The 22,746-nt window shown below is 44.2% G+C and overlaps 1 pseudogene; it reads right to left on the reverse strand.

Moving 5' to 3' along the window:
- Positions 1-22,275: 22,275 nt before the first annotated feature.
- LOC134946124 (5S ribosomal RNA) lies at positions 22,276-22,392 on the reverse strand (annotated as a pseudogene).
- Positions 22,393-22,746: the final 354 nt, after the last annotated feature.

Raw genomic sequence — 22,746 nt, forward strand, 5'->3', positions numbered from 1 at the left:
CTGACTCAAGCGCAGTGCAGAATGATTTCAACGTTGTGCATGGTTCTGCAACCCTTTGAACTTGCCACACGTGAAGTCAGTTCAGACACTGCCAGCCTGAGTCAGGTCATTCCGCTCATCAGGCTTTTGCAGAAGAAGCTGGAGACATTGAAGGAGGAGCTAAAACAGAGTGATTCCGCTAGGCATGTGGGACTTGTGGATGGAGCCCTTAATTCGCTTAACCAGGATTCACGGGTGGTCAATCTGTTGAAATCAGAGCACTACATTTTGGCCACCGTGCTCGATCCTAGGTTTAAAGCCTACGTTGTATCTCTCTTTCCAGCAGACACAAGTCTGCAGAGGTTCAAAGACCTGCTGGTGAGAAAATTGTCAAGTCAAGCGGAACGTGACCCGTCAACAGCTCCTCCTTCACATTCTCCCGCAACTGGAGGTGTGAGGAAAAGGATAAGAATTCCGAGCCCACCCGCTGGTGGTGATGCAGGGCAGTCTGGAGCGAGTGCTGACATCTGGTCCGGACTGAAGGACCTGCCAAAGATGACTGACATGTCGTCTACTGTCACTGCATATGATTCTGTCACCATTGAAAGAATGGTGGAGGATTATATGAGTGACCCCATCCAAGTAGGCACGTCAGACAGTCCGTACTAATACTGGCAGGAAAAAGAGGCAATTTGGAGGACCTTGCATAAACTGGCTTTATTTTACCTAAGTTGCCCCCCTCCAGTGTGTACTCCGAAAGAGTGTTTAGTGCAGCCGCTCACCTTGTCAGCAATCGGCGTACGAGGCTACTTCCAGAAAATGTGGAGAAGATGATGTTCATCAAAATGAATTATAATCAATTCCTCCGTGGAGACATTCACCAGCAATTGCCTCCAGAAAGTACACAGGGACCTGAGATGGTGGATTCCAGTGGGGACGAATTAATAATCTGTGAGGAGGGGGATGTACACAGTGAAAGGGGTGAGGAATTGGACGATGAGGAGGAGGTGGACATCTTGCCTCTGTAGAGCCAGTTTGTGCAAGGAGAGATTGATTGCTTCTTTTTTGGTGGGGGCCCAAACCAACCAGTCATTTCAGTCACAGTTGTGTGGCAGACCCTGTAACTGAAATGATGGGTTTGTTAAAGTGTGCATGTCCTGTTTATACAACATAAGGGTGGGTGGGAGGGCCCAAGGACAATTCCATCTTGCACCTCTTTTTTCTTTCATTTTTCTGTGCATCATGTGCTGTTTGTAGGCTATTTTTTTGAAGTGCCATCCTGCCTGACACTGCAGTGCCACTCCTAGATGGGCCAGGTGTTTGTGTCGGCCACTTGAGTCGCTTAGCTTAGTCATCCAGCGACCTTGGTGCAAATTTTAGGACTAAAAATAATATTGTGAGGTGTTCAGAATAGACTGGAAATGAGTGGTTATTGAGGTTAATAATACTGTGGGATCAAAATTATCCCCAAATTCTATGATTTAAGCTGTTTTTGAGGTTTTTTTGTAAAGAACACCCGAATCCAAAAAACACCCGAATCCGACAAAAAAAATTTCAGGGAGGTTTTGCCAAAACGCGTCCGAATCCAAAACACGGCCGCGGAACCGAATCCAAAACCAAAACACAAAACCCGAAAAATTTCTGGTGCACATCACTAATATATATATATATATATATATATATATATATGTACATATATACATATATTTCATACATCATACACATATTTACTCAAAGAATGCAGCAGGATTCTATTCCCTCATATCTGGCAACTTGTTTACAATTCCAAACACATTTGACTGACACCATGGTATCTAATGTTCTCAATCAATATGTTTGGAGCTGCCATGTCTAACTCATTTTTCCCCCTGTATGAAAAACTGCATCACAAAACTTTTAGTATATTAAATAATAATAACAAAGCACTGTAATAATGATGAGCACTAGGCTTACTGTCCTTCAGCTACCTGACAGCTGAGAATTATTCTCTAACCCAAAACTAAAATACACATTGCATATGTGAAAAAATTATTTTATGGAAATATATATAAATCTGCATAATTATGCGTAGTCACCCATTAATATACTTTGCAGTAGCATGTGCTATAAAACTTACTGCTTTCTAATTATCTTTAAAACATTCTAAGGCATTCAGGAATTAAAATGACAATTGTTTTTCTAATGCAATTTTTCTTTAACTATTCATCTTTTATTATATTATGTTATCCATATTCTGCAGTCATAAACATTTGTACATCCTGTCGAAGTCGGAAAATATTACGGTACACACATCACGTGCAAACACCACACAGATGGCCTCCGTGCGCGTACTTGTTCTGCCCTGCGTGCTCATATTCGCAAGTTGCGTATGACCGCTCACGCGGTCCTGCATATTAGCGCGTGGCATGATTAATTACGGTAGCATTTGTATTCGCATGGAAAACCCACAAAGACATATCTCACATTTAATCCACATAGTGCACAATGTACACATAGCCCACACGCACCACAGAGCGGGATGCAGTCACTTTACCTCCAATCATAATCCCGACGGACTATATACCGACACCCATTGACCGATGGTCGAAATCCCGACAAGGTCTAAATACCGACACGGACTAAATACCGACATGTAAAATACCGACAAGGTCTAAATACCGACATGTAAAATGCCGACAGGTCGAAATACCGACACAAGTTTTTCATTATTTTTTTCATTAAAACCGACTTGTTCATACTTTACCGTCCCAGTGGACCTGGAGGGGGAATATAATAGTGTGCCGAGCGCAGCGAGGCACCGTGCCCGAAGCATGGCGAGCGCAGCGAGCCATGCGAGGGGACGCGGTACACTGTATATGGTGTCCATGTTGATTTATGTCGACATACACACAAAAAAACATCAAAAAATGCATGTCGGTATTTCGACCTGTCGGCATTTTACATGTCGGTATTTAGACCTTGTCGGTATTTTACATGTCGGTATTTAGTCCGTGTCGGTATTTAGACCTTGTCGGGATTTCGACCATCGGTCAATGGGTGTCGGTATATAGACCGTCGGGATTATGATTGGCGGGATTTCATACCGATCCCCACAGAGCAAGTTATACTTGTTTAAAAGGTACAACAAAGGGAATCACCTTTACAGGATATGAGGGGACAGCATTAGGTTATGAGGTGGTGTTTGGTATCCAACTGTAGGGTATTTTAGGGGGAACATTCCGGTAGCAGTTTGCAGAAGATAGCATGCTCCTGCGCATAATTATGCACAGGAACAGGATATTAATATTATACTGTGTTTACTGTACTCTGATATTTGTCGGGAACTCAGTAGAGACCAACTGCAAACACACCTGGACCAGATATCTCCCACCTATTCAAACCAACCTATGATCCCCCCTGTACTGTAAATGACCAGCACTTTGACCTATAGGTGAAGGGATTACAGTTTCTATTGTATTATGTTTTGACCAAATGTATAAAAGCCAAGCTGCCTAGTCAGTCATGCATCTCTCTCTGAAGGTCATCTTGCTTGATTGACTGAGCACCAGGACCGTGTGGCACGGGTGAAACAAAACATATGTTCCATTGATTGTAGCCTCTTCTCTGTTATTGTGATTGTATATCTGTTGTAACCCCCTTTCAGCAATTATATGTTGGTGGGTCGGATCCCAACATCTTAAATAAAATTGGTGTCATGTCTCTTTCCTGCTAAAGGTTTAAAGGGTATATCAGCCACACGTGTAGCTGCATTGTGCTCTCAGTGTGTCGGTGTGGGTGTGTATGCACTGCATGTACTTTGTACGTCCGTCGCGGCGTGTGTACGCAAAGTGCATACACGGTACGGGCCTTTGTACGCTAACTGAGTAAAAACATTAATGTATGCCTTCTCCCCCCTTCTTTTTAGTATTTCCTAATAAAAGTTAAAATTTAACATAATCACATTTAGATTTTCATAAGTGTGCCCTGGAAAAAATATATAGTTGCTTTTGTCTTTTTACTTCTCAGAAAGACCATACCCTTCTCATAGTTTACTGAACTATCTTCTGGGAGCACCACCAATTTATTGCTGAACTTATTATATCAGTAGGCTTGATGTTGGTCAATAATAATGTAACAGATAAATAAATATCACGTATATCCTGTGCAGATTTATATCTTCTTAGTATCCCACAACTGTTGCAAAACATGTCATAAGGTTCCACACAAAACTAAAATCACTATATTGCAATTAGGGATGAGCGGGTTCGGTTCCTCGGAATCCGAACCCGCCCGAACTTCAGTTTTTTTCACACGGGGCCGAGCGACTCGGATCTTCCCGCCTTGCTCGGTTAACCCGAGCGCGCCCGAACGTCATCATCCCGCTGTCGGATTCTCGCGAGGCTCGGATTCTATCGCGAAACTCGGATTCTATATAAGGAGCCGCGCGTCGCCGCCATTTTCACACGTGCATTGAGATTCATAGGGAGAGGACGTGGCTGGCGTCCTCTCCGTTTATAGAGAAGAGAGTGAGACAGTAGAGAGAGACACAGTAGTAATTTTGGGGAGCATTAGGAGGAGTACTAGTAGTTACTTGCTGAAGTGATAGATAGTGTGACTGTATTATCTGACTTGTGGGGGAGACACTGACAGTGGGGAGCAGTTAGAGTCTGAGAGCAGGACTCAGGAGTACATATAACGTACAGTGCACACTTTTGCTGCCAGAGTGCCACACTGCCATTGTGACCACACTGACCACCAGTATAATATATATTGTGATTGTCTGCTTAGGAGTACTACTTGCAAGTTGCTGATAGTGTGACCACTGACCAGTGACCTGAAAACCAGTTTAATAATCACCACCAGTGAGTTTAATATATATATATATATATAATTGTATATAATATATATATAATATTGTATACCACCTACCCGTGGTTTTTTTCTTTTCTTTCTTCTTTATACATACTACTATAGTAGCTTACTGTAGCAGTCTGCGGTGCTGCTGAGCTGACAGTGTCCAGCAAGTCCGTCATCAGTCATTACATAATAAATATATATACCTGTCCGGCTGCAGTACTAGTGATATTATATATATATATATATATTGATTTCATCCCATTATCATCCAGTCTATATTAGCAGCAGACACAGTATGGTAGTCCACGGCTGTAGCTACCTCTGTGTCGGCAGTCGCTCGTCCATCCATAATTGTATACCACCTACCCGTGGTTTTTTTTTTCTTTCTTCTTTATACATACTACTATAGTAGCTTACTGTAGCAGTCTGCGGTGCTGCTGAGCTGACAGTGTCCAGCAGGTCCGTCATCAGTCATTACATAATAAATATATATACCTGTCCGGCTGCAGTACTAGTGATATTATATATATATATATTGATTTCATCTCATTATCATCCAGTCTATATTAGCAGCAGACACAGTACGGTAGTCCACGGCTGTAGCTACCTCTGTGTCGGCACTCGGCAGTCGCTCGTCCATCCATAATTGTATACCACCTACCCGTGTTTTTTTTTCTTTTCTTTCTTCTTTATACATACTACTATAGTAGCTTACTGTAGCAGTCTGCGGTGCTGCTGAGCTGACAGTGTCCAGCAGGTCCGTCATCAGTCATTACATAATAAATATATATACCTGTCCGGCTGCAGTACTAGTGATATTATATATATATATATATATATTGATTTCATCTCATTATCATCCAGTCTATATTAGCAGCAGACACAGTACGGTAGTCCACGGCTGTAGCTACCTCTGTGTCGGCAGTCGCTCCTCCATCCATAATTGTATACCACCTACCCGTGGTTTTTTTTTTTTCTTTCTTCTTTATACATACTACTATAGTAGCTTACTGTAGCAGTCTGCGGTGCTGCTGAGCTGACAGTGTCCAGCAGGTCCGTCATCAGTCATTACATAATAAATATATATACCTGTCCGGCTACAGTACTAGTGATATTATATATATATATATTGATTTCATCTCATTATCATCCAGTCTATATTAGCAGCAGACACAGTACGGTAGTCCACGGCTGTAGCTACCTCTGTGTCGGCAGTCGCTCGTCCATCCATAATTGTATACCACCTACCCGTGGTTTTTTTTTTCTTTCTTCTTTATACATACTACTATAGTAGCTTACTGTAGCAGTCTGCGGTGCTGCTGAGCTGACAGTGTCCAGCAGGTCCGTCATCAGTCATTACATAATAAATATATCTACCTGTCTGGCTGCAGTACTAGTGTGATATTATATATATATATATTGATTTCATCTCATTATCATCCAGTCTATATTAGCAGCAGACACAGTACGGTAGTCCACGGCTGTAGCTATCTCTGTGTCGGCAGTCGCTCGTCCATCCATAATTGTATACCACCTACCCGTGTTTGTTTTTTTTCTTTCTTCTTTATACATACTACTATAGTAGCTTACTGTAGCAGTCTGCGGTGCTGCTGAGCTGACTGTCCAGCAGGTCCGTCATCAGTCATTACATAATAAATATATATACCTGTCCGGCTGCAGTACTAGTGATATTATATATATATATATATTGATTTCATCTCATTATCATCCAGTCTATATTAGCAGCAGACACAGTACGGTAGTCCACGGCTGTAGCTACCTCTGTGTCGGCACTCGGCAGTCGCTCGTCCATCCATAATTGTATACCACCTACCCGTGGTTTTTTTTTTTCTTTCTTCTTTATACATACTACTATAGTAGCTTACTGTAGCAGTCTGCGATGCTGCTGAGCTGACAGTGTCCAGCAGGTCCGTCATCAGTCATTACATAATAAATATATATACCTGTCCGGCTGCAGTACTAGTGATATTATATATATATATATATTGATTTCATCTCATTATCATCCAGTCTATATTAGCAGCAGACACAGTACGGTAGTCCACGGCTGTAGCTACCTCTGTGTCTTTTAGTTGTGCCTATTAAAATATGGAGAACAAAAATGTTGAGGTTCCAAAATTAGGGAAAGATTAAGATCCACTTCCACCTCGTGCTGAAGCTGCTGCCACTAGTCATGGCCGAGACGATGAAATGCCAGCAACGTCGTCTGCCAAGGCCGATGCCCAATGTCATAGTACAGAGCATGTAAAATCCAAAACACAAAATATCAGTAAAAAAAGGACTCCAAAATCTAAAATAAAATTGTCGGAGGAGAAGCGTAAATTTGCCAATATGCCATTTACCACACGGAGTGGCAAGGAACGGCTGAGGCCCTGGCCTATGTTCATGGCTAGTGGTTCAGCTTCACATGAGGATGGAAGCACTCAGCCTCTCGCTAGAAAAATGAAAAGACTCAAGCTGGCAAAAGCACCGCAACGAACTGTGCGTTCTTCGAAATCCCAAATCCACAAGGAGAGTCCAATTGTGTCGGTTGCGATGCCTGACCTTCCCAACACTGGACGTGAAGAGCATGCGCCTTCCACCATTTGCACGCCCCCTGCAAGTGCTGGAAGGAGCACCCGCAGTCCAGTTCCTGATAGTCAGATTGAAGATGTCAGTATTGAAGTACACCAGGATGAGGAGGATATGGGTGTTGCTGGCGCTGGGGAGGAAATTGACAAGGAGGATTCTGATGGTGAGGTGGTTTGTTTAAGTCAGGCACCCGGGGAGACACCTGTTGTCCGTGGGAGGAATAGGGCCGTTGACATGCCTGGTGAAAATACCAAAAAAATCAGCTCTTCGGTGTGGAAGTATTTCACCAGAAATGCGGACAACATTTGTCAAGCCGTGTGTTGCCTTTGTCAAGCTGTAATAAGTAGGGGTAAGGACGTTAACCACCTCGGAACATCCTCCCTTATACGTCACCTGCAGCGCATTCATAATAAGTCAGTGACAAGTTCAAAAAGTTTGGGCGACAGCGGAAGCAGTCCACTGACCAGTAAATCCCTTCCTCTTGTAACCAAGCTCACGTAAACCACCCCACCAACTCCCTCAGTGTCAATTTCCTCCTTCCCCAGGAATGCCAATAGTCCTGCAGGCCATGTCACTGGCAATTCTGACGAGTCCTCTCCTGCCTGGGATTCCTCCGATGCATCCTTGCGTGTAACGCCTACTGCTGCTGGCCTGCTGTTGTTGCTGCTGGGAGTCGATGGTCATCCCAGAGGGGAATTCGTAAGCCCACTTTTACTACTTCCACCAAGCAATTGACTGTCCAACAGTCCTTTGCGAGGAAGATGAAATATCACAGCAGTCATCCTGTTGCAAAGCGGATAACTCAGGCCTTGACAACTATGTTGGTGTTAGACGTGCGTCCGGTATCCGCCGTTAGTTCACATGGAACTAGACAATTTCTTGAGGTAGTGTGCCCCCGTTACCAAATACCATCTAGGTTCCACTTCTCTAGGCAGGCGATACCGAGAATGTACACGGACGTCAGAAAAAGACTCACCAGTGTCCTAAAAAATGCAGTTGTACCCAATGTCCACTTAACCACGGACATGTGGACAAGTGGAGCAGGGCAGGGTCAGGACTATATGACTGTGACAGCCCACTGGGTAGATGTATGGACTCCCGCCGCAAGAACAGCAGCGGCGGCACCAGTAGCAGCATCTCGCAAACGCCAACTCTTTCCTAGGCAGGCTACGCTTTGTATCACCGGTTTCCAGAATACGCACACAGCTGAAAACCTCTTACGGCAACTGAGGAAGATCATCGCGGAATGGCTTACCCCAATTGGACTCTCCTGTGGATTTGTGGCATCGGACAACGCCAGCAATATTGTGTGTGCATTAAATATGGGCAAATTCCAGCACGTCCCATGTTTTGCACATACCTTGAATTTGGTGGTGCAGAATTTTTTTAAAAACGAGAGGGGCGTGCAAGAGATGCTGTCGGTGGCCAGAAGAATTGCGGGACACTTTCGGCGTACAGGCACCACGTACAGAAGACTGGAGCACCACCAAAAACGCCTGAACCTGCCCTGCCATCATCTGAAGCAAGAAGTGGTAACGAGGTGGAATTCAACCCTCTATATGCTTCAGAGGTTGGAGGAGCAGCAAAAGGCCATTCAAGCCTATACAATTGAGCACGATATAGGAGGTGGAATGTACCTGTCTCAAGCACAGTGGAGAATGATTTCAACGTTGTGCAAGGTTCTGCAACCTTTTGAACTTGCCACACGTGAAGTCAGTTCAGACACTGCCAGCCTGAGTCAGGTCATTCCCCTCATCAGGCTTTTGCAGAAGAAGCTGGAGGCATTGAAGGAGGAGCTAAAAGGGAGCGATTCCGCTAGGCATGTGGGTCTTGTGGATGGAGCCCTTAATTCGCTTAACAAGGATTCACGGGTGGTCAATCTGTTGAAATCAGAGCACTACATTTTGGCCACCGTGCTCGATCCTAGATTTAAAACCTACCTTGGATCTCTCTTTCCGGCAGACACAAGTCTGCTGGGGTTCAAAGACCTGCTGGTGACAAAATTGTCAAGTCAAGCGGAACGCGACCTGTCAACATCTCCTCCTTCACATTCTCCCGCAACTGTGGGTGCGAGGAAAAGGCTCAGAATTCCGAGCCCACCCGCTGGCGGTGATGCAGGGCAGTCTGGAGCGACTGCTGATGCTGACATCTGGTCCGGACTGAAGGACCTGACAACGATTACGGACATGTCGTCTACTGTCACTGCATATGATTCTCTCACCATTGAAAGAATGGTGGAGGATTATATGAGTGACCGCATCCAAGTAGGCACGTCAGACAGTCCGTACTTATACTGGCAGGAAAAAGAGGCAATTTGGAGGCCCTTGCACAAACTGGCTTTATTCTACCTAAGTTGCCCTCCCACAAGTGTGTACTCCGAAAGAGTGTTTAGTGCCGCCGCTCACCTTGTCAGCAATCTGCGTACGAGGTTACTTCCAGAAAATGTGGAGAAGATGATGTTCATTAAAATGAATTATAATCAATTCCTCCGTGGAGACATTGACCAGCAGCAATTGCCTCCACAAAGTACACAGGGAGCTGAGATGGTGGATTCCAGTGGGGACGAATTGATAATCTGTGAGGAGCGGGATGTACACGGTGATATATCGGAGGATGATGATGAGGTGGACATCTTGCCTCTGTAGAGCCAGTTTGTGCAAGGAGAGATTAATTGCTTCTTTTTCGGTGGGGGTCCAAACAAACCCGTCATTTCAGTCACAGTCGTGTGGCAGACCCTGTCACTGAAATGAAGGGTTGGTTAAAGTGTGCATGTCCTGTTTATACAACATAAGGGTGGGTGGGAGGGCCCAAGGACAATTACATCTTGCACCTCTTTTTTCTTTCATTTTTATTTGCGTCATGTGCTGTTTGGGGAGTGTTTTTTGGAAGGGCCATCCTGCGTGACACTGCAGTGCCACTCCTAGATGGGCCAGGTGTTTGTGTCGGCCACTAGGGTCGCTTAGCTTACTCACACAGCTACCTCATTGCGTCTCTTTTTTTCTTCTTTGCGTCATGTGCTGTTTGGGGAGTGTTTTTTGGAAGGGCCATCCTGCGTGACACTGCAGTGCCACTCCTAGATGGGCCAGGTGTTTGTGTCGGCCACTAGGGTCGCTTATCTTACTCACACAGCTACCTCATTGCGCCTCTTTTTTTCTTCTTTGCGTCATGTGCTGTTTGGGGAGTGTTTTTTGGAAGGGCCATCCTGCGTGACACTGCAGTGACACTCCTAGATGGGCCAGGTGTTTGTGTCGGCCACTAGGGTCGCTTATCTTACTCACACAGCTACCTCATTGCGCCTCTTTTTTTCTTCTTTGCGTCATGTGCTGTTTGGGGAGTGTTTTTTGGAAGGGCCATCCTGCGTGACACTGCAGTGCCACTCCTAGATGGGCCAGGTGTTTGTGTCGGCCACTAGGGTCGCTTAGCTTACTCACACAGCTACCTCATTGCGCCTCTTTTTTTCTTCTTTGCGTCATGTGCTGTTTGGGGAGTGTTTTTTGGAAGGGCCATCCTGCGTGACACTGCAGTGCCACTCCTAGATGGGCCAGGTGTTTGTGTCGGCCACTAGGGTCGCTTAGCTTACTCACACAGCTACCTCATTGCGCCTCTTTTTTTCTTTGCGTCATGTGCTGTTTGGGGAGTGTTTTTTGGAAGGGCCATCCTGCGTGACACTGCAGTGCCACTCCTAGATGGGCCAGGTGTTTGTGTCAGCCACTAGGGTCGCTTAGCTTAGTCATTCAGCGACCTCGGTGCAAATTTTAGGACTAAAAATAATATTGTGAGGTGTGAGGTATTCAGAATAGACTGAAAATGAGTGGAAATTATGGTTTTTGAGGTCAATAATACTTTGGGATCAAAATGACCCCCACATTCTATGATTTAAGCTGTTTTTTAGGGTTTTTTGAAAAAAACACCCGAATCCAAAACACACCCGAATCCGACAAAAAAAATTCGGTGAGGTTTTGCCAAAACGCGGTCGAACCCAAAACACGGCCGCGGAACCGAACCCAAAACCAAAACACAAAACCCGAAAAATTTCAAGTGCACATCCCTAATTGCAATATACCTTTATATTCACACTATTCAGACTCTGTAGCAGGATTATACCACAAAAATTCTGCACATTTGCAGTTATGACAAGTTATCTAAAAATAAAAACACATTTTTTCTTGCAAAAAGCAGCAGAGCACACAGACAAATAATGAATGTTTATCAAACAGACAGACAATTGGGTCCAAATAATCGAGTATTGCTCACCTAATCAGATGAACAGACCAGATGAATGTATATACAAGTACTGACAAAGTAATGTGGTTGATATATAATGATCAAGCTTCAGATTACTTACCCGGGTATGTCAGCATTGCACACACATCCAGTAGTCGCGTCGTCATCTGATTTTGATAAGCTCATCGATCCCATAACAATAGCCTCCATGTAACTGTTGGAGATAAGCCTCCTATTATCAATCCCCTTCAATTGTCTGTTCGTTACCCTTTGTTTACCAATCGATTGGGAATCCCAGAAAGGAGACACCACACGTAGTTATGTCCGTCAAAATAAGACTGGCTTCACGTTATTTAGCCTGACATTATATAGAGGAAAAAGGGTACTTGCATGAACACTTGATACACGTCATATTTCAAAACAATAATGGATCTCTTCTCATAACTCCTCTCAGGCTGTCACCCTCCTACGTTTCCTTCACAGAAGTCTAAACACACAGAGACTGTCTAATAACATGTTTTCAAGACTTATAGATAAGACCTTGCTTCGCACAGAACGTACTATGAAATGTCAGCATTATTATGATCTAACCAGCAAAGCATACTGCTACTTCTCTAAATCATGGCTGTTGCTTAACAAAATGGCTGACATGCTTAAGCTAAATACATCTATCTTCCTCACTACATACAAAAAGAGTTTTTTACATAGTGCCAAACTGTTGTTGAAGTGAATCGGATCTACAGGAGAAAACCCATGAACACAGAGGAAGAACATACAAACTCTGCGCACATAAGGCCTTGGTCGGAATTGAGTCCCAGACCTCAGTGCTGTGAAGCAGTAATGTTAACCACTACACCACCCAAGCTGTCTTTTCAATAGTTTTTTTTCCATGAACATTGAATCATCTGGTCCACAAGTATTATTTTTATAGTAATATTTCTATTTGCATTTACTGACCATATACTGTCGCACTATTGTCCTGATAATTCAGTACTGTCATTTCTTGTACTCTTGTGTTTAGTACATAAGTAGACAAGTTTAACTGAAAGGGGTGGAAGCTCATAAGGCAGCGAGAACCCCGGGGATCTTGTTCTGACAGAATGCAGATAGAAAGGCTGGGATTGGATAATCAAAGCAGTGATGTCACAGACCATGTCTTTAAAGCTGTTTACAGACCTGAATAGAGATCACAGCTGATAACTATCTTCAGGTTGTATGTACAGTACGCACTGAGCAGACACAAGCTCACAGCTCAGCAGCAGAAGCAGCAGGACGACTGATAGGAGGTATGTAACATCTGTATCATTCCTCTAAATCATCACCAACTGTATAATTGTACACTATACAGTAGAAACTAATTATTCATTTGCAGTTTAATTTTTTCTGACATCAGACTAGTCTCTGAATGTTATAGCAACAAAAGAGAAAGAAGACTACTTGTAAATATCTTTTAAATAGTGGTGTGTGTATAATGGGTGCAGTGTATGGGGTATACTCAGGCCCTTGGGTCCAGGGGGGCCACACTGCAGACCCAGCACCCATTTTTTTCAATACTTACCTCTCTGGAGTCCTGCATCACTGGCACTGGAAAAATGGCACCGTGCCAATTAGAGATGAGCGCCTGAAATTTTTCGGGTTTTGTGTTTTGGTTTTGGGTTCGGTTCCGCGGCCGTGTTTTGGGTTCGAACGCGTTTTGGCAAAACCTCACCGAATTATTTTTGTCGGATTCGGGTGTGTTTTGGATTCGGGTGTTTTTTTCAAAAAACCCTAAAAAACAGCTTAAATCATAGAATTTGGGGGTAATTTTGATCCCAAAGTATTATTAACCTCAAAAAACATAATTTACACTCATTTTCAGCCTATTCTGAACACATCACACCTCACAATATTATTTTTAGTCCTAAAATTTGCACCGAGGTCGCTGTGTGAGTAAGATAAGCGACCCTAGTGGCCGACACAAACACCGGGCCCATCTAGGAGTGGCACTGCAGTGTCACGCAGGATGTCCCTTCCAAAAAACCCTCCCCAAACAGCACATGACGCAAAGAAAAAAAGAGGCGCAATGAGGTAGCTGTGTGAGTAAGATTAGCGACCCTAGTGGCCGACACAAACACCGGGCCCATCTAGGAGTGGCACTGCAGTGTCACGCAGGATGTCCCTTCCAAAAAACCCTCCCCAAACAGCACATGACGCAAAGAAAAAAAGAGGCGCAATGAGGTAGCTGACTGTGTGAGAAAGATAAGCGACCCTAGTGGCCGACACAAACACCGGGCCCATCTAGGAGTGGCACTGCAGTGTCACGCAGGATGGCCCTTCCAAAAAACCCTCCCCAAACAGCACATGACGCAAAGAAAAAAAGAGGCGCAATGAGGTAGCTGACTGTGTGAGTAAGATTAGCGACCCTAGTGGCCGACACAAACACCGGGCACATCTAGGAGTGGCACTGCAGTGTCACGCAGGATGTCCCTTCCAAAAAACCCTCCCCAAACAGCACATGACGCAAAGAAAAAAAGAGGCGCAATGAGGTAGCTGTGTGAGTAAGATTAGCGACCCTAGTGGCCGACACAAACACCGGGCCCATCTAGGAGTGGCACTGCAGTGTCACGCAGGATGTCCCTTCCAAAAAACCCTCCCCAATCAGCACATGATGCAAAGAAAAAGAAAAGAAAAAAGAGGTGCAAGATGGAATTATCCTTGGGCCCTCCCACCCACCCTTATGTTGTATAAACAAAACAGGACATGCACACTTTAACCAACCCATCATTTCAGTGACAGGGTCTGCCACACGACTGTGACTGATATGACGGGTTGGTTTGGACCCCCCCCAAAAAAGAAGCAATTAATCTCTCCTTGCACAAACTGGCTCTACAGAGGCAAGATGTCCACCTCATCTTCACCCTCCGATATATCACCGTGTACATCCCCCTCCTCACAGATTATCAATTCGTCCCCACTGGAATCCACCATCTCAGCTCCCTGTGTACTTTGTGGAGGCAATTGCTGCTGGTCAATGTCTCCGCGGAGGAATTGATTATAATTCATTTTAATGAACATCATCTTCTCCACATTTTCTGGATGTAACCTCGTACGCCGATTGCTGACAAGGTGAGCGGCGGCACTAAACACTCTTTCGGAGTACACACTTGTGGGAGGGCAACTTAGGTAGAATAAAGCCAGTTTGTGCAAGGGCCTCCAAATTGCCTCTTTTTCCTGCCAGTATAAGTACGGACTGTGTGACGTGCCTACTTGGATGCGGTCACTCATATAATCCTCCACCATTCTATCAATGTTGAGAGAATCATATGCAGTGACAGTAGACGACATGTCCGTAATCGTTGTCAGGTCCTTCAGTCCGGACCAGATGTCAGCATCAGCAGTCGCTCCAGACTGCCCTGCATCACCGCCAGCGGGTGGGCTCGGAATTCTGAGCCTTTTCCTCGCACCCCCAGTTGCGGGAGAATGTGAAGGAGGAGATGTTGACAGGTCGCGTTCCGCTTGACTTGACAATTTTGTCACCAGCAGGTCTTTCAACCCCAGCAGACCTGTGTCTGCCGGAAAGAGAGATCCAAGGTAGGCTTTAAATCTAGGATCGAGCACGGTGGCCAAAATGTAGTGCTCTGATTTCAACAGATTGACCACCCGTGAATCCTTGTTAAGCGAATTAAGGGCTGCATCCACAAGTCCCACATGCCTAGCGGAATCGCTCCGTGTTAGCTCCTTCTTCAATGCCTCCAGCTTCTTCTGCAAAAGCCTGATGAGGGGAATGACCTGACTCAGGCTGGCAGTGTCTGAACTGACTTCACGTGTGGCAAGTTCAAAGGGCATCAGAACCTTGCACAACGTTGAAATCATTCTCCACTGCACTTGAGACAGGTGCATTCCACCTACTATATCGTGCTCAATTGTATAGGCTTGAATGGCCTTTTGCTGCTCCTCCAACCTCTGAAGCATATAGAGGGTTGAATTCCACCTCATTACCACTTCTTGCTTCAGATGATGGCAGGGCAGGTTCAGTAGTTTTTGGTGGTGCTCCAGTTTTCTGTACGTGGTGCCTGTACGCCGAAAGTGTCCCGCAATTCTTCTGGCCACCGACAGCATCTCTTGCACGCCCCTGTCGTTTTTTAAAAAATTCTGCACCACCAAATTCAAGGTATGTGCAAAACATGGGACGTGCTGGAATTGGCCCAGATTTAATGCACACACAATATTGCTGGCGTTGTCCGATGCCACAAATCCACAGGAGAGTCCAATTGGGGTAAGCCATTCCGCGATGATCTTCCTCAGTTGCTGTAAGAGGTTTTCAGCTGTGTGCGTATTCTGGAAAGCGGTGATACAAAGCGTAGCCTGCCTAGGAAAGAGTTGGCGTTTGCGAGATGCTGCTACTGGTGCCGCCGCTGCTGTTCTTGCGGCGGGAGTCCATACATCTACCCAGTGGGCTGTCACAGTCATATAGTCCTGACCCTGCCCTGCTCCACTTGTCCACATGTCCGTGGTTAAGTGGACATTGGGTACAGCTGCATTTTTTAGGACACTGGTGACTCTTTTTCTGAGGTCTGTGTACATTTTCGGTATCGCCTGCCTAGAGAAATGGAACCTAGATGGTATTTGGTACCGGGGACACAGTACCTCCAACAAGTCTCTAGTTGGCTCTGCAGTAATGATGGATACCGGAACCACGTTTCTCACCACCGAGGATGCCAAGGCCTCAGTTATCCGCTTTGCAGTAGGATGACTGCTGTGATATTTCATCTTCCTCGCAAAGGACTGTTGAACAGTCAATTGCTTACTGGAAGTAGTACAAGTGGGCTTACGACTTCCCCTCTGGGATGACCATCGACTCCCAGCGGCAACAACAGCAGCGCCAGCAGCAGTAGGCGTTACACGCAAGGATGCATCGGAGGAATCCCAGGCAGGAGAGGACTCGTCAGACTTGCCAGTGACATGGCCTGCAGGACTATTGGCTTTCCTGGGGAAGGAGGAAATTGACACTGAGGGAGTTGGTGGGGTGGTTTGCGTGAGCTTGGTTACAAGAGGAAGGGATTTACTGGTCAGTGGACTGCTTCCGCTGTCACCCAAAGTTTTTGAACTTGTCACTGACTTATTATGAATGCGCTGCAGGTGACGTATAAGGGAGGATGTTCCGAGGTGGTTAACGTCCTTACCCCTACTTATTACAGCTTGACAAAGGGAACACACGGCTTGACACCTGTTGTCCGCATTTCTGGTGAAATACCTCCACACCGAAGAGCTGATTTTTTTGGTATTTTCACCTGGCATGTCAACGGCCATATTCCTCCCACGGACAACAGGTGTCTCCCCGGGTGCCTGACTTAAACAAACCACCTCACCATCAGAATCCTCCTGGTCAATTTCCTCCCCAGCGCCAGCAACACCCATATCCTCCTCATCCTGGTGTACTTCAACACTGACATCTTCAATCTGACTATCAGGAACTGGACTGCGGGTGCTCCTTCCAGCACTTGCAGGGGGCGTGCAAATGGTGGAAGGCGCATGCTCTTCACCTCCAGTGTTGGGAAGGTCAGGCATCGCAACCGACACAATTGGACTCTCCTTGTGGATTTGGGATTTCGAAGAACGCACAGTTCTTTGCGGTGCTTTTGCCAGCTTGAGTCTTTTCAGTTTTCTAGCGAGAGGCTGAGTGCTTCCATCCTCATGTGAAGCTGAACCACTAGCCATGAACATAGGCCAGGGCCTCAGCCGTTCCTTGCCACTCCGTGTGGTAAATGGCATATTGGCAAGTTTACGCTTCTCCTCCGACAATTTTATTTTAGGTTTTGGAGTCCTTTTTTTTCTGATATTTGGTGTTTTGGATTTGACATGCTCTGTACTATGACATTGGGCATCGGCCTTGGCAGACGACGTTGCTGGCATTTCATCGTCTCGGCCATGACTAGTGGCAGCAGCTTCAGCACGAGGTGGAAGTGGATCTTGATCTTTCCCTAATTTTGGAACCTCAACTTTTTTGTTCTCCATATTTTATAGGCAGAACTAAAAGGCACCTCAGGTAAACAATGGAGATGGATGGATTGGATACTAGTATTGGATACCTGCCGACTGCCGACACAGAGGTAGCCACAGCCGTGAACTACCGCACTGTACACTGGTTGATAAAGAGATAGTAGTATACTCGTAACAACTAGTATGACACTATGACGACGGTATAAAGAATGAAAAAAAAACCACGGTTAGGTGGTATATATTATAATAATAATACAATTATGGATGGACGGACTGCCTGCCGACTGCCGACACAGAGGTAGCCACAGCCGTGAACTACCGCACTGTACACTGGTTGATAAAGAGATAGTAGTATACTCGTAACAACTAGTATGACACTATGACGACGGTATAAAGAATGAAAAAAAAACCACGGTTAGGTGGTATATATTATAATAATAATACAATTATGGATGGACGGACTGCCTGCCGACTGCCGACACAGAGGTAGCCACAGCCGTGAACTACCGCACTGTACACTGGTTGATAAAGAGATAGTAGTATACTCGTAACAACTAGTATGACACTATGACGACGGTATAAAGAATGAAAAAAAAACCACGGTTAGGTGGTATATATTATAATAATAATACAATTATGGATGGACGGACTGCCTGCCGACTGCCGACACAGAGGTAGCCACAGCCGTGAACTACCGCACTGTACACTGGTTGATAAAGAGATAGTAGTATACTCGTAACAACTAGTATGACACTATGACGGTATAAAGAATGAAAAAAAAACCACGGTTAGGTGGTATATATTATAATAATAATACAATTATGGATGGACGGACTGCCTGCCGACTGCCGACACAGAGGTAGCCACAGCCGTGAACTACCGCACTGTACACTGGTTGATAAAGAGATAGTAGTATACTCGTAACAACTAGTATGACACTATGACGGTATAAAGAATGAAAAAAAAAACACTGTTAGGTGGTATATATTATAATAATAATACAATTATGGATGGACGGACTGCCTGCCGACTGCCGACACAGAGGTAGCCACAGCCGTGAACTACCGCACTGTACACTGGTTGATAAAGAGATAGTAGTATACTCGTAACAACTAGTATGACACTATGACGGTATAAAGAATGAAAAAAAAACCACGGTTAGGTGGTATATATTATAATAATAATACAATTATGGATGGACGGACTGCCTGCCGACTGCCGACACAGAGGTAGCCACAGCCGTGAACTACCGCACTGTACACTGGTTGATAAAGAGATAGTAGTATACTCGTAACAACTAGTATGACACTATGACGACGGTATAAAGAAAGAAAAAAAAATACCACGGTTAGGTGGTATATATTGTAATACAATTATGGATGGACGGACTGCCTGCCGAGTTCCGACTGCCGACACAGAGGTAGCCACAGCCGTGAACTACCGCACTGTACTGTGTCTGCTGCTAATATAGACTGGTTGATAAAGAGATAGTATACAATACATACAACAATATACTACTATACTGGTGGTCAGGCACTGGTCACCACTAGTCACACTGGCAGTGGCACTCCTGCAGCAAAAGTGTGCACTGTTTAATTTTAAATTAATATAATATTATGTACTCCTGGGGGCTCCTGCTATAACAACCTGCAGTGCTCCCCAGTCTCCCCCACAATTATTATAAGCTTTGCCTTTTATACATTGATGTGCAGCACACTGGGCTGAGCTGAGTGCACACAGACTGAGTCACACTGTGTGACTGGCTGCTGCTGTGTATCGTTTTTTTTCAGGCAGAGAACGGATATAGCAGAGAACGGATATATTAAAATAAATAAAAGTTAACTAACAACAACTGCACTGGTCACTGTGGTAAACTCTGTCTGACTCTGCACAATCTCTCTCTCTCTTCTAATCTAATTTCTAATGGAGAGGACGCCAGCCACGTCCTCTCCCTATCAATCTCAATGCACGTGTGAAAATGGCGGCGACGCGCGGCTCCTTATATAGAATCCGAGTCTCGCGAGAATCCGACAGCGTCATGATGACGTTCGGGCGCGCTCGGGTTAACCGAGCAAGGCGGGAGGATCCGAGTCTGCTCGGACCCGTGAAAAAAACATGAAGTTCGTGCGGGTTCGGTTTCAGAGAAACCGAACCCGCTCATCTCTAGTGCCAATTTGCCCGGTGTATTGCACATGTGCAGTAGGAAAATAACTGGGAAAATTACCACTGTACTTCTCTGGGGCTCCTAGAGCTCAGAGTCTACAGTGCTGCCGGGTAGAGAGGAGGGGGTCCTGGACGTAGAACACAGTGGGTGGATATATTTCCATTATCAGGACGTGGGACCAAAAATTATCCCAAAATGAAATGTTTAATTTCAGTCAGGGAACTAACCTGTAAAATGCTGAGTATTTGTTTTAAACACTTCACATGTCGTATTTGAAATGTCAAACCTGATTAGTAAGGATGTAGTCCATTGGTACTAGGGTAGTCATAATATATTGATAATATTTCAAATAAATTTCAATAATGACATACCCTCCAACATTTTACACATAAAAACCGGTACAAATTAGAAAAGGGTATGTGGAAATTTGGAGAGTCAGAAATCGGTACAAAGACCTTTTTGCAGGTACAGACCTCAAAAAAGGTACTGTACCTGCCAAAAAGGTACAGTTGGAGGGTATGTAATGATAATTTATGGCGCACAGAAATACTTAGCAACTGCTGTTTTGATACAAATGTAATTAATGACTTATTTGTGAATAGTATTAAAAAATCTTAAAAAATGCCTTGGTGGCTTATCTTTTTGCACAAATTACAGCCAGCTTGCTTGGAGTTAATACTAACCCTGGCCCTCATTCCGAGTTGTTCGCTCGCAAGCTGCTTTTAGCAGCTTTGCACACGCTAAGCCGCCGCCTACTGGGAGTGAATCTTAGCTTCTTAAAATTGCGAACGAAAGATTCTCAAAATTGCGATTACACACCTCTTAGCAGTTTCAGAGTAGCTCCAGACTTACTCGGCATCTGCGATCAGTTCAGTGCTTGTCGTTCCTGGTTTGACGTCATAAACACACCCAGCGTTCGCCCAGACACTCCTCCGTTTCTCCAGCCACTCCCGAGTTTTTCCCAGAAACGGTAGCGTTTTTTCCCACACGCCCATAAAACGGCCTGTTTCCGCCCAGAAACACCCACTTCCTGTCAATCACACTCCGATCGCCTGAACGAAGAAAAAGCAGTGAGTAAAATACCTAACTGCATAGCAAATTTACTTGGCGCAGTCGCACTGCGGACATTGCGCATGCACATTAGCGACTAATCGCTCCGTTGCGAGAAAAAAATAACGAACGAACAACTCGGAATGACCCCCCCTGTCTTTATATGTGCATGCAACTATATAATTTCAGTTGAAGGAGAACTATCCTGTAAACATCTTAATCTATGCAGGTGCATGCAATTAAGCTTTCTGCCTGAAGGAGCATTATACTAACCAAAGCATCAGTCTGTGTGGAGCTAACATTAATTTATGTGGAATAATGAATAATATTAATGTTTTCTGGTCTTATGCATATTACTCTTGTTTTAATGTATGCATTTTTTAAGATTTTTTAATACTATTCACAAATAAATCATGAATTAAATTTGTATCAAAAGAGCAGTCGCTAAATATTTCTGTGCGCCTTCATTTTATTTCCTTTGGTTCATACACATATGTAGAAGGGTTGTTTAGCAAAGAGGCAAAAAAAGGGGGACTCTAGATAATGTCTCTCAGGGGCACACTTAATTCTATATACAGGTTGAGTATCCCATATCCAAATATTCCGAAATACGGAATATTCCGAAATACGGACTTTTTTTTAGTGAGAGTGAGATAGTGAAACCTTTGTTTTTTGATGGCTCAATGTATACAAACTTTGTTTAATACACAAAGTTATTAAAAATATTGTATTAAATGACCTTCAGGCTGTGTGTATAAGGTGTATATGAAACATAAATGAATTGTGTGAATGTACACACACTTTGTTTTATGCACAAAGTTATAAAAAATATTGGCTAAAATTACCTTCAGGCTGTGTGTATAAGGTGTATATGTAACATAAATGCATTCTGTGCTAAGATTTAGGTCCCATCACCATGATATCTCATTATGGTATGCAATTATTCCAAAATACGGAAAAATCCCATATCCAAAATACCTCTGGTCCCAAGCATTTTGGATAAGGGATACTCAACCTGTATTAAAGAGATGGAGGGTTAGATCGGATATCATAATTGGTAGGTGAGGTAAGATAAAACTTAACTTTTAATCACAGACGAAAAGATGATAAAATTACTGCTGTGCATCAGCAATAAATATTAAAACAAGTATTAAACAACAAAATAATGTTGACGATATAATAATATGTAACTCACTTGTATGAAGAGGGTGACAGAAAGTTTATCTGTAAACCCACTGATTTGTAAGAGAGTTTGTCAGAAGCGAAATATATAAATGTTCCTATTATCTCTATGAAATTATGGTGTTAAGTAGATTGGTGAGTTCATAGAAGAGATAATGGAAAACCGGCTTCTGTAAGTATGGACTCCTAGAGAGTGGGTCAGCTGCAATAATGGATTGCAAGGTTGAACTGAAATTAAATTTGCTGATCAGCAGAAGGTATATTTCTTGGTGTTACAGTACCGGTATTCCCAGAGGGTCACCCTTTCTGGTACTGACCTGGCCCAATGCTGCTTGGCTTCCAAGATCAGGCGAGATCGGCATGTCCAGCATGGTATGACTGTAGAAAGTCAAAAGAATACCTGTCAGCATAGGCAATGGCCACTGATGAGGCAAATTCAAAGAAAGTAATATAATGACTGATGTTGGTCTATGACACGCTGGTCGCCCCCAAAATGACACGTAAATGGATGGGGGGATCAGAAAAAAGCTGGAGAGATTAATTTATCTCCCCTCACAAGCTTTATTTATACACACTCAAAATTATGTGTTTAATGGATGGATGGATCTGTAACAAACCGGGAGGTTAATTGCTCTCCCCTAAGGGATGTCTCAAAAATTAGATAGTAGTGAGAGCACGTGTGAATTGTATCACAAGTAGTCCATGGTGAATTCTTTCCAAAAAATTAAATAAGGACTATA

The sequence above is a fragment of the Pseudophryne corroboree genome, chromosome 7 (assembly GCF_028390025.1).
Source record: "Pseudophryne corroboree isolate aPseCor3 chromosome 7, aPseCor3.hap2, whole genome shotgun sequence".
Lineage (NCBI taxonomy): Eukaryota > Metazoa > Chordata > Amphibia > Anura > Myobatrachidae > Pseudophryne > Pseudophryne corroboree.